We start from the raw sequence: 13,998 nt of genomic DNA on the forward strand, positions 1-13,998 counted from the left end.
TCAAAAATTTTCACTGTTAGTTACTGCCAAATTTTTCCAAACATCAATGGTTCTGAAATTATACTGCTTCTCGGACCAGCATTAATTAGGAAACTTAGGTACCTGCTAGAGAGCTCTGGTGGCCTAGTGGCAAGGAGCTGTGCTGCAATCCTAAAGGCATGCTATTTGAGGCCACAAGCTGCTTCCCTTGAAAAGGATGGGCAACCTCCTCTTGTGTGATTAACTGTCTCTGAAAACCCACTGTCTTGGGTTGATTCTGACTCTGCAGTACACAACTCACAACAACAAAAGGTATCTTCTAACCACATATGGCTCATAGCGACCCTGTGAACAATCTGAACCCTGTCCTATCTTGTGTCATTATCATCCCTGACATACTTGAACTCATTGCTGCAGTCACTGTATCAATCCATCTCTGTAAGAGTCTTCTTTCTTCAGCTGAGAATCTACATTTCCAAGCACAATGTCCCTTTCCAAGGAATAAATTCTCTTAACAACATGTCCATTGCACGTGAGACAAAGCTTCAACAGCCTTGTCTGCAAGGAACAACCAGGCAGCTCTGGTTGCACTTTTTCCAAGACACACCTGTTTGCTCTTTTGGCAATTCATAGGATATTCAGTGTTCTCCAAAGCCACAGATCAATGATATCACTTTTTCTGCCATTCTTATTCGTTACCCAGCCTTCAGACACATAAAAGGTGATTGGGAAAACTATGGCTTCAATCAGGCAAGACTTATTTTGTATTTTAAATTAAACTAGTTTATTTACAAAATTAAAATACATTGTTCAACTGACGTTGCTCCTTAACAACCTCAATGTCTTCTTCATCTATTATGGTGCTTTCAATTGGCCCAATGGTGAGAATCTTTGTCTTTTTGATGTCCTTGACCTTTTGCAGCAAGTACTTCTGTCATCTGCATATCATAGGTTGTTAATGAGTCTCCCTCCAAATTTAATGCCACATTTCTCTCAAAGTCCTCTTTCCCAAATGATCTCTCCTGCATACAGATTGTAAAGATATGGGGACAGGATGCATCCCTGACACACTTCTCTCTTGATTTTGAACCATGAGATGTTTCTTACTTCATAAAATTACTCTAGGGGTGTTCCTTCTTTTTCTATTTCTTTTCAATACTTAATGTATTAATTGGTGATAGATCTTCTCTGAATGTTTGGTACAATTCAGCTGTGAAACCATCTTGTCCAGGGCTTTTCTTTTTTTCATATTTGTTTATTAATGAACCATTTTTTAGATTGGACATACAATATTTTTATTATAGGGAAAAATAGGAGTATACATTATTAATTAATGTAAAAACTAAATCCCAAAATTTGTATTACCACTCAATATTTTTCTAGAGCTACCAGTTTTTACTGATCTGAGGTACTTGAGGCCTTTCTTTGTCTGGAAAATATGAGGGTTAACATTAAAAATATTTTACAAACGAACTTAAAATCTTCCTTTGAGGGATTTATCACTTTTACTGGTAAACAAAAAAAAAAGACACAAAATATTAAATAAAATAACTTGCCCTGTCCTCAGTTCTTTTTCTCTATAAATTCTCCAAATAACAGTGACAGTAATTTAATGAATACAAACCCTAACAATTTTCTAAGGTCTTATTTAATGTTGGTTACTCTACTTAGTATCTTTCTTAAAATGAAATATATTGTAACTTTGGTATAGGAAAACATATGTTCCCTAGTATTAAACATGCTACCTATTAGACCACTTTTACAAAAGTTGTTTTAAAGACCAGAACAAAAAAAGTACTTTGCAAACATACAATTTCCTAACAAAATTTTTAAATAAGTGATTTTCACATGAGTCACTTTGATTCATTTTAAATAGCTTTATAAAAAGTTGTTCATCATATTGTTTTATAATCAAGTCTTCATAGGTTATACACTAATAAATATTACTGCAAGTAAAACTTTATTATCCCAATTTTGGCATTGTTGTTTGATGCTCTTGAGTCTTCTATGATACATAGTGACTCTGTGAACAACAGATCTTAACCTTGCCTTACCCAGTATAAGTGCCTTAAATATCTTTACTTCAAATTGGAATGAAGGGTGGATATGATTTTGTAAGCTAATCTTATAGGAAGGTACTTTTGGTGTTTCATATTTAGAGAATTGGTAATGTTTTATCTTGTTGACCTTGTTCAAGCATCTTGAAATTTTCCAAAGGAAGATTGCTTAAGGCAGTTGGTAAAATGTGTTCTGATGTGCTGGTGGGTAAAGTGCTAATTGCTTCTAAATTCTTCACCAATTATGTGGCTTTGATCCATCTTCTAGTTTCTCTGCGTTCTTTTTGTAGGCATGTTTTCATTTTTCTTTTTAAGCTTGCCATTTCTTTTTCCACCTTAATGATCCTCTTTTTTGCCTCCATAGGGCTCCCAAAGGCATTACTGTGTTCAGTCATACTCGCTGAACACTAATATTTGTCTTAGATGGTCCTGCTGGGGTACAACCGTTGTTTGTTTTGTTGGTCTTTATATTTTTTTTCCCCCAAAAGAATTCTTGATTTGAGTTTCATAGACTTTATATGGGTTACAAAAGTAAAAAATAGTTGGCACTGCATCCATTTTAAGTCGTCCAGTTTGCCCTGTTAGGTCAAAACAGGGGGCTTCAAAATGTTTTGGGCAAAGAGAAGTATGTTTTCCTGGCACAATATTTTTGCACCTAACCAGGAGAACTCATTCTTTTCTTCTTTTAGGATCCAAAGAAAATCTGTGGCAGCTGATGTTACTGTGCTTGTTGTATATGGCAGCACAGCCCGCTGCGGCGCAATTGGCCTGCATCCCATTCTCCTGTTCGTTCGGCATTGTTTTAAGTCTGTTTTGTTTGTTTTTTTTGTTTGTTTGTTTTCAATTTAGTTTGTTTATTTTTCATTTCAGTGAACATCTACAGAGATTTTGGAATTCCATTCATTCATTGTTGCACCTTTCTCCCCTCTCCTCTCCTTGAAAAGCAAAAGAAAAACTCCCTGTTTTGAGGCAAGGGCTTCTGTGCTTCCTGAGGAGAATGGCTGGGCAAGACAGTGGGCTTGAACCAGCAGAGTGGATAATCCCGGACCTCAAGTTGCCTTCGTTGGTGGCCACAGTTGAGAAGGACTTTTCTTATGGAGAAGTCTTTTTATGACCTGTTAAATTTCTTCTTTTGTAATGAATCTGTTCAAGAGTTCTACTTCTGTGTGGGTCATTCTAGGTGGGTATGAGTATTAAGGAATCTGTCCTTTTCCTTTAAGTATTCAAATTTATCAGAGTATAGCTTTTCATAGTGTTCAGATATTACCGATTTAATTTCATCTGGTTCTGTTGTGATGTCACCTATACCTCTATTATTTCTGAATAGTGTTATCAGTGTCTTTTCTCTCTCTCTCTCTCTCTCTCTCTCTCTCTCTCTTTCTCTTTTTTCTTTTAAGTTTGCCAGTGGTTTGTCAATTTTATTGCCTCTTTCAAAAAACCAGCTCTTATTAATGGTTTTGTTTATTCTGTTTTATATCTCAATGCTTTCATCTCTTGTTCTTATAATTTATTTTCTTTTAGAGGCTGTAGGATTTCACTGTCGTTCTTTTTTCTAGTTGATGAAGGTGTTGAGTTAGATGATTGATATTTTTTTCTTCCTTTTTTATGTGTATGCCTATTGTTAGGAACTGTCCCCTGAAGACTACCATAGCTACATCCTGGAGGATTTGGTGTGTTGTATCTTCATTTTTATATGTTTTGAGGAATATTTTTATTTAATTTTTTATGTTTTTATAACCCAATCATGTTGTAGCAGAGGGTTGTTTAGCATCCAACATAGGTGGTTTTCTAAGCTTTATCCTCCTATGGCTAATTTCTAGGTTTTTAGGGGGTTTTGTTTGTTTCAAAATTTTATTTTATTAATTTTAATGAACATTTACAGATATTTTGGCTTTCCATTCATTCGTAGTTGCACTTTTCTCCCTGCCCACCCCTCTCCACCCGTTTACTCTTCTCTTTGAAAATTAAAAGAAAAATTCCTTCATTGGTGGTATACAGTCCACCCCCCACCCGCCAATACACTCCACTATGCAACCTTCATTCTGGACTCCTGTGATAACCATAACACCCTATCATATATCACTTTTAAACTGTTCTCTCCTTCATCTGTTTCAATGCAGTATACATAATTTATCCAGTCTTTCTCAGTCTTATGCCAAACCTGATGTCAGTCCCATTTCTAGTTTTATGGCATTGTGGTCTGAGAAGATACTTTGTATTATTTCAATGTTTGTGGTTGTTTGGTTTTGGGTTTTTGTTGTTGTTTTTAATTTTTTCAGGCTTGCTTTGTGTCCTAATATATAATCAATTCTGGAGAATGCATCATGTGCACTTGAGAAGAAAGTGAATTGAGTTTTAGTTTGGTGCAGTAGTGGCAGATTGAAGTTTCCTACCACTAGTGTGGTTCTATTTCTTCAGTTCTGTTAACCATTGTTTTATGTATTTTCCATTTCTATCATTTGGTCCATAAATATTGACCAAAGTTATGCTTTCTTGATCTGTTGTACCTTTAATCACTATGCAATGCCCTTCCTTATCTTTTATGGGAGTTTTCATTCTGAAGTCTATTTTATCAGGGATTAGTATTGTCACTTCTTCTTTCTTGTGGCTGCCATTTGCTTGCTGTATTCACCACCCACCCCCAGCCTTTGATTTTGAGTCTTTCTCTTCAGTTCTTAGATGTGTCTTCTGTAGGCAACATATTGATGAGCTTTGTTTTTATTCCACTCTGCTGCTCTTTTATCTTAATTGGCACATTTAGTCCATTTATGTTAAATATGATTATTGTCAGGCCAGGATTTATTGCTGTCATTTTGCTGTATTTCTTTTTTTTGTTCTTTTTTGTTACTATGATCCGTCCACTTTCCTTTGGCGTCTACATGTAAAGGACTGCACTTAGAATTTCTTGTTGTTTTGGTCTTGTTTTCACATATTCTTGAAGTTTCCTGTTTTCTGCAAAGGATCTAATTTCTCTTTCATATTTGATGGAGAGCTTAGCTTGGTATAGGATCCTCAGAAGACAATTGTTTTCTTTTAACTTTATGTATATGCTTTCCCATTGTCTTTTAGCTTGCATTGGAGGTGGGCATTCCCCATTCCAAAGGGGTTGGGCTGATCTCTCTAAGGGCTTTGCCAAGTCCAGGGAGCTGATGGGGAGTTGGATGAGGTGCAAATCACCCCCTCATCTGTGAATGGAAATTTGACTTTGGTTTTCTTGATGTTGAGATGTAACTCTTATTAAAGTCTAACCTTTTTTATCTTCTGCAGCAGAAGCCTCAAGTTTTATTTACTTTCAGCAAGCAAGATAATATCATCTGAGTAATCCAAGTTGATGATGAGCCTTCCTCCCTTCCTTTTTTTTTCCTTCCTCCCTTCTTGATGCTGATGTTTTCTTCATAAATTCCAGCTTCTTGAATGATTTATCAAGTATTCAGATTGTATAGGTATGGAGAAAGAATAACACAAACTTTTCTTGATTGTAGGTCATGCAATGTTCCCTTGCTATGTTCAGATAATAATTTCTTGATTTAGGCATAGATTTCATAGAAGCATAATTAACTATTCTGGAATTCTCATTCTTTTTTTAAAACATTTTATTTTATTAATTTTAATGAACATTTATAGAGATTTTGGATTTACATTCATTCATTGTTACACTTTTCTCCCTGCCCACCCCTACCCCCAACTCTACCCCCAGTTTGCTCTTCTTTTTGAAATGTGAAAGAAAAATTTTTTCACTGGTATACAATCCCCCTGCCCTGAGTACACTCCATTATGCAACCTTAATTCTGGACTCTTTTGATAACCATAATGCCCTATCATATATCGCTTTTAAACTATTCTCTCCCTCATCTGTTTCAATGCAGTATACATAATTTATCCAGTTTCTCTCAGTCTTATCCCAACCCTGATGTCAGTCCCATTCTATAACTGTGGCACTATGCAGTATTTGTCTTTTTGTGACTGAGATATTTCACTCCGCATAATGTCCTCCAGGGTCACCCATTTTGAATAGTATTGCATGAGTTCCTAGTTTTTCAATGTAGCATAGTATTCTATTGTGTGAATATACCACAGCTTCTCTATCCATTCATTTGTTGATGGGTACTTAGGTTGTTTCCAACTCCTTGCTATTGTGAACAAAGTCACAGTAAACATGGGTGTGCATATATCTGCTTGGATATCAGTTACAGTCTCTTTACGGTCTCTTTAGGATATATTCCCAGTAGTGGAATTGCTGAGTCAAATGGTATCTCTATTTGCAACATTTTGAGAAAGCTCCACACCATTTTCCACAGTGGTTGCACCATTTTACAATTCCACCAACAGTGATTAAGTGTTCCAGTTTCTCCACAACATTGCAAGCAAGTGTTGCTTACTGTTCTGTTAAATTTTGCTATTCTTACTGGGGTGAGATATCTCATAGTTGTTTTGATTTGCATCTTTCTTAGATCTAGGGATTTTGAACATTTCTTCATGTGCTTGTTAGCCATCTGAATGTCTTCTTTGGTGAAATGTCTGTTCATATCCTGTGCCCGTTTTCCAATTGGATTATTTACCTTTATCTTGCTGTGGTGCTCAAGTATTTTATAAATTCTAGATGTAAGTCCCTTATCTGACATGTCATTGCCAAAAACTTTTTCCCAGTCTATGGCTTCCCTTTTTACCCTGTTACAGAAAGTTTTGGATGTGCATAGGGATTTGATTCTTAGAAGGTCCCATTCATCTATTTTATCTTCTCCTGGCTGTAGATTTTTCAGGATACTTGGAAAAGTGTTTATGTTGTGGATTAGGACTTCTAAAGTTCTTCCAAGTTTATAGTTCTTGGTTTTAGTCCTAGCTCCATGATCCACCTTGAGTTGGTTTCCTGCTTGAGTCTTCTGCAGATATTTTTCCAATTTTGCCAACACCATTTGTTAAAAGGGCTGTCATTTCCTCACTTAACTGATTTCATCTCTTTGTCAAAAAGCAGTTGACCATAGAAGATGGGCTGATTTCTGGGTTCTCAATTCTTGGAATTCTCACTCTTCTTGTTAGTACTAGTTTACTATCAGTCACATATTCAAATGCTTTGCATTTAGATATTCCTATGGTATACTCTGCTTTCAATCAAGATCTATATGACACCAACAATCATATTCCTGGTGCCTATTCGAAACCCACCTAGAACTTCTGGCAGTTCTACGTCGGTTTATTGTTGTGGTCATTTTTTACAATTTCAACAACAGTGTCCTTACATGTGAGATTAATGATATTGCTCAATAATTTCCACATGCTCTTGGATCATCTTTCTTGGGAATGGAAACAAATCTGGATCTCTTTCAATCATTTAGCCAGGTAGCTGTTCTCTAAATATCTTTTGAAAGACTGATGAGAACATTCACGGCTGCATCTGTTAGCTGAAACATGTTGGTTCTATAGATTTGTGGGGTCTTATATTTTGTCAGTGTTTTCAATACAGATTAAATTTCTTCTCTCATCACCATTGGCTTTTAATCATATGGTACTTTTGGAAAAATTTCAGTGTTTTCTTGAAATAGTTCAGTGTTTACCAGTTATTTTTCTCTACAGTGACATTCTATGTATTCTCTCTGTCTTCTTTTGATGCATCCTCGGTCATTAAAGATTTTTCTCATATTTACAGACCTAGTCAAAGACATACTTACTAGAATTTTAAGAGATTCAATCCGGAAATCTGGATATTATAAAATGAAGGAACTTAAGAACAAATTTAAACCTGGAGTTGCAATACTTAAGTATGCTATGGGTGGAATACTGAATGATCCAGGAAACATTAAAAGAAAATGGAAGGACTATATATAGTCACTGTACCAAAATAATAATAGGCTAACATGGAATAATTTCAAGAAACCAAGAGGCAATGGTGCTGAAGGAGGAAGTTAAGGCTGCTTTGAAGGACTTGGCAAAAAATAAGGCCCCAGGAATTGATGGAATATCAGTTGACATATTTCATCAAACAAATGCTTCCCTGGACATGTTCATCAGTTTTGCCAAGAATTCTTCAGGACAACTACCTAGCCAACTAAGTGGAAGAGATCCATATTTATTCTCATTTAAAAAAAAGTTATCTGAAAGAGTGTGGAAATTATCGAACAATATCACTAATATACATGTAAGCAAAATCTTGCAGAAGATTAGAAAAAAAAAAGACTGGAACAGTATATTCACAGAGAACTACCAGAAATATAAGGTAGTTATAACACTTAGAGGCATTTTCCCCAGTGTCTGATGGATATTTGGCAGAAAGCAAAGAATACAAGAAGAATGTCTATCTGTGTTTCATTGACTATGCAAAGATATTTGACTATGTGGATAACAACAAATTGTGGCTAACTAACCTTGAGGATAATGGGAATCCCAGAACACTTGATTGTGTTCGTGCAAAACCTGTACTTGGACCAGGAAACAGTCCTCAGAATAGAGCAAGGAAACAATTTATGGTTCAAAATCAGGAAAGGAGTACATCAGGGATATGCCCTGTCTCCACACCTTTTCCGTCTATATGCAGAACAGATCATTCAGGAAGCAAGGCTTTATGAGGAGGAATGTGGCATCAAGATTAGAGAAAGACTCATGAATAACCTGCATTATACAGATAACATGACATTGCTTGTTGAAACTGAGGAAGACCTAAAGCACTTGCTGCAGAAGGCCAAGAACTGCAATCTTCAATATGAATTGAAGCTCAACTTCAAGAAGACAAAGATAGCCACCACTGTGCCATTGTAAGTACTATGGCAATGGCAGATGGAGAATAGATTGGGGTTTTAACAATTTCAACTTGCTTGGCTCCACAATCAACACTCTTGGTACTAGTAGTCAGGAAGTCAAAAGACAAATTGCACTTGGGAAAATCTGCTGTGAGGAATCTCTCCAGAGTACAGAGAAGCAATGATGTCAGTCTAGAGACTAAGGTGTGCCTGATCCAGTCTATTGTCTTTACAATAGCCTACAATGCTTCAGAGAGCTGGACAAAGACAAAGGATGACAGAAGAAGAATAAAGGCCTTCAAATTTTGGTGTGGGAGAAGAGTCGTGAAAATACTATGGACCGCCAAGAAAACAAACAGGTCTGTCTTAGAAGGTGAAACCAACTTTCTCCTTGGAGGCCAGTATTTTTAAGCTCTGTCTCATATGCTTTGGCAAAATGGCCAGGAGGGACTGGTCTTTGGAGAATGGCATCATGCTTAGAAGGGTGGAGGGATAGTACAAGAGAGGAAGACACTGGATGAGATAGATTGAAGCAAAGGGGATAGGTGTGTCAGAGTCAGTGAGACTGTCTCAGCATAGGACAGGTTTCAGAGCTGTTGGACCTAGGGTTGTCATGAGTTACAGGCTACTTGATGGGAGCATAATACCACTAGCTCATGCAACATACACTAATATATGAGAATCACTGCTCTATAGCTCACAAAATCTAGCATGATGTCCTTCTTCAAGGTGTGGCCTATCTTAACAAAATCCCAAATTATGTACAATGAAGCTTCAACATCTCTTCCTACAATGAACATCCTTATTGAACTTTTTCCAAAACATAGTTGTTTATTCTTTTGGAAGCCAAAGCATATTCAGGCTTCCTCACCAACAACATTGCTCAAAGGCATCAATTGTTCTTCTATCATCTTTATTTAATGTCCAGTTTTCAGATGCATGACAAGATCATGGCTTGAATCTGAAACAACTTAGTCTTTAAACTGACATCATTGCTCCTCAATATCTTGGACAAGTCCGTGATAGCAGAATTATGCAATGCAGTACATATTTTAATTTCTTGTCTGCTGACACCAAGGGTATTGATTGTGGATCCAAGCTAGGGGAAATTGTTGACATTTCAATCTTTTCTATATCTATCATGATGTTAGGGAGCTCTGGTGGTCTGGTGGCAAGAAGCTGTGCAGCAATCTCAAGGACATGCAGTCCAAGGCACCAGCTGCTCTGTGGGGGAAGAATGGGCAGTCTCTGCCTGTGCAATTAAATGTTTCTGAGAACCCACTGGTGGGTCAATTATGAGGAGGTTGCGACTCTATGATACACAACAATAACAATCATGATGTTACCTGTTGACTAGTGGTAAGGATTTTTTTTTTCTTGAGCTTAAGATGTAATCCATATTGATGGCTATAATCTTTTCTACACCAAGTGTTTCATGTTCTCTTTGCTTTCAGCAAGCAGGGATGTGACATCTACATTAACTCAAGTTGTTGTTGGATCTCCCTTTAATCCTGATGTCACACTCATCTTCATAAAGTCCAGTCGTCAAATTATTTGCTCAGCTTACTGATTGAATAGGTATGGAAAAAGATATACTCCTGACATGTACATTTCTTGATTTTAAAATATGCAGTATTTCCTTGATTTGTTTGGAGGGACACCTTCTTGGTCTAAGTTTTACCTGATTAGCATTAAGTGTTCTGGGATTCTCATTCTTCTTAATGGTAGCCATAATTTGTTATTATCTACACGATATAATGTCTATGTTTAGGCAACAAAACACAAATAAACATTCTTCAGATAGTCTCCTCTAAGCAAAAATCCATTTGACATTAGCAATGATATCCTTGATGCCATAGCCTCTTCTAAATCCAGCCTGAACTTCTGACACTTCTCTGCTGATATACTGATCTAGCCAGCTAGCAATAATCGTAAGCAATATTTTACTTGCGTATGACATTAGTCACATTGCAATAATTTAATTATTAGATAACGCATAAGTCCTAGAATAATACCTTACACTATAATTTTCTTATTCTTTGTCCTACTCTTGTATCCTCAACCTACATCTGGTAGTACAAAGTTAAGTAGTTAACTGATTGATCAGTAGTTAAAATTTATGGCTACTATACATTTGAAATGATCATAGCCTTTAGTATCCTAAGAGGAAGTACGACTCTTCCATATAGGGTTATTATGAGTTAGAAATGATTCAGTGACCATGGGTGGGAAAAGGAGACTTTTTCCACTATAAAAACATAACTACTCTTCTAGCTGTTTGGACTATAATAAATCAAAAGCAAAACAACAATAAAATCTTTGTTCCTCTCTTTCTGTGATATAAATTTTGTGAGTAAACATGTACAGACAGATAGAAACTTGAATATGCATTTAGAATTTATTAAACCTTTCAGTTGGTCTACTGGAGCAAAAATGATGCTACCAAGCCAAAGGTGGATGACTTTTAATCCACGGCCCTCAGGCATGTTTTCCATTGTTTCTGTTCTAGGTAGTATAGCCCTGGTGTGTTCTCTTGACATACAGAGGTAACTTGTGGTCACTGTGAAGCTGAACACTGTGACACTGATGTGTCAAATGCATTAATAATTACCCATGGCGAACAGTGTTTGGTGGAGCTCCCCAATTAAAACAAGCTTGGAAGCAGGAGTGGCATCCACTTCCGTAATAGCTTGCCTTCCGGAAACCCTGTGAACCTGGGGAAAGGATGAAAGTCACCCAAGTGTTGAGGACTTTCGTTCATAGGGTTGCTATGAGTCACCTATGACTCAAGGGCAATTAACAACAACAACATTAGGAAAAAATTTTATGAAGAATGAATAGTAAAAATAGAAGAAAGTATTTGAGAAATGTTTCTCCATGGAAGGACAATAGAATACTTGCGAAGGCCTCTTTCTGGAAGGGCATTAAGATGTTTGTGGAAGTTCTTCCATAGAGGAGATATTTATGCCAGGACTTGAAGAAATTCCAGGCATGTGAAAAGTAGAAAAGTCTAGAGCTGTATAAAGGAGAAAACAAATTTAGAAAGAACAGGGTGAGAGAAGTGCTAGGTTCTAGATCATTCTGATTTCATAGTAGAGAAGAACATTAGATATCATTTAAGGTATTTATATGAAGTATTCATCCTTACTCTTGAGAGGACTAAGTGTTGGATGTTGACATTAGAGATTTAACTCTTTCTTATTACGTTTAAAGCTACTGAAGTGTTTATAAGGCAATCTGCTGCACAAGACATTACGACTATCACAAAATGATATATACACCATACTTTAAATAAACAACATTAACATTCTAAATTATTTATCATTACAGGTCTTCATTTACTAAATCTGTTTTCACAATTTTGTAGGCTTTGTTCATAAAATAGCAGTGTTGAAAATAAGGAGTTAATGTGAAAAAAGAAATCTTGGTGGTATGTTGTAACCAGTTAACCACAACTGTGCGAACTTACCAATTAAATTTGACAACTCCTTAAAACATTTAATCCCACAGATGCGTTATGACAATCCCAAAGTGGGAATGGTACAAGAAATATCACATTCTGCTTGTCCATTTATCTGTTCTTTCTTAAAGCTACAAAGCCAGAATTGTATTTAAGGAGTAGATGATGGAAAAATCAGCTAGTACATAGACACTAGATGCAAAAACTTATCTCAGTTATGGGCTGAGGGGGTGGGGGAAAACTGAAAACCTTAAACACTACCTAATTGACTGCGGGGTTTTGTTTTGTTTTGTTTTTGGTGTTGCTTTAGTTTGGTGTTTTGGGTTTTTTTGTTTGTTTGTTTGTTTTTTATCACTCCTGGCCATTTTCTTGCATATGTTAAAGCAAAAGAGCAGTAGATGTAACCCTCAAGGACAGATTTAACAAATTGTTTTATTATTTTCCTGGAAATAATTTCTACACTGAAATCAAATGTTGATTGTAGTTGTTGCTATTGGACAATAACCTGTAGATTTAAAAGGCTCCTTCATTTAGCCTCCGAGTTTAAATTAAAATCTCTAGCAGAAGTGTTTTTACATTCACTTCAGGTAGGCCCGATGTTCAGTGCAGTGATTAATTGGGCAAGCATGATTTCTTATATTTAGAACCCACTTGTAAGTGGAAGTGAGAAATGACTTGTGCCAAGAGCCTTCAGTTGCATTTTTATTAATAGAATAGATTACATAGATCATGAAAACAATCTTCTAATTTATAAGAGTCAATCTAATACCTTGTTAAACAAGAGTTATTATTATTGAACTCAAACTATTGAAGTGTGTTACACCAGAGGGCCACCTCCCACACTGAAAATACTGTCGTGAACATTAGCATGTTAACCACATGCTAATGGGTCCTTAGCAGTCTGATAAGTTATTGATTATCTTAGCTGGTATAATTTGTATCAGGAAGAGGCAGTGTAGTTAACGACAATGTAAGCCCTTCCTTTTTGCAACTTGAAATAGATTCACATACTCATCAGTCACTTTATTCAGGGCCATGGAAACAGAGAGAAAGAAGACTTTGTCCACAGGTGGATAAGTCTTTTCAGGGAAGAGCAGTGCTTACCACCATTAAACTCTGGCACAGAAAAATTTAAACTCCTATTGTACCTTTTAACCTAAAGAGTAACTGAAATGCTAGATGGAAGAGCAGTTCACAGCCACTTAACTATTGTTCTCTTGCTAATGCAGATAATAAAATTATGCTGAATTTTGTATTGTGTTCATTTTCATGAAGAAAGACATGAAATGGAAAAGGATAAGGACTATATGTGATTACAAGAAGCCATGTTAAAAAAAATAAATAAATTCACATAGTAGCAGCCAGTCATATGATTTTAAAGCAGGCATGAGAAACTTTTTTTTTGCATTGTGAACGTTTAAACATATGCAAAAAAGTAATGTTACATGAAATTTTCCCAAAGTGTTGATTAGTGTGGTTTGTTATGTTCATTGGAAATTGGAATCCTTACAACCTGTGTTTCAGCTGACACTTTTCCCCTCATATTAGTGCTTTGTATAATGGGAAGAGAAACGCACACTGAAAATTGTAAAAAAGTAATAAAATAGCTTTTAAAATTTAAAATAATTCATTATTGTGAAAGAAAGTTGTTGTTGTTGTTGTTGTTATGTGCCGTGGAGTCGTTTCCGACTCATAGCGACCCTATGCACAACAGCTCAAAACCCTGCTCTATCCTGCGCCAACTGCACCGCCTCTGACACATCCATCCCGA

General features: G+C 36.2%; 1 pseudogene; it reads right to left on the reverse strand.

Moving 5' to 3' along the window:
• Positions 1–2,104: 2,104 nt before the first annotated feature.
• Positions 2,105–2,810, reverse strand: LOC102874916 (annotated as a pseudogene).
• Positions 2,811–13,998: the final 11,188 nt, after the last annotated feature.

This window comes from Elephantulus edwardii, unplaced genomic scaffold, assembly GCF_000299155.1.
Source record: "Elephantulus edwardii isolate Elephantulus edwardi_28Jun2011 unplaced genomic scaffold, EleEdw1.0 scaffold00190, whole genome shotgun sequence".
Taxonomy (NCBI): Eukaryota; Metazoa; Chordata; class Mammalia; order Macroscelidea; family Macroscelididae; genus Elephantulus; species Elephantulus edwardii.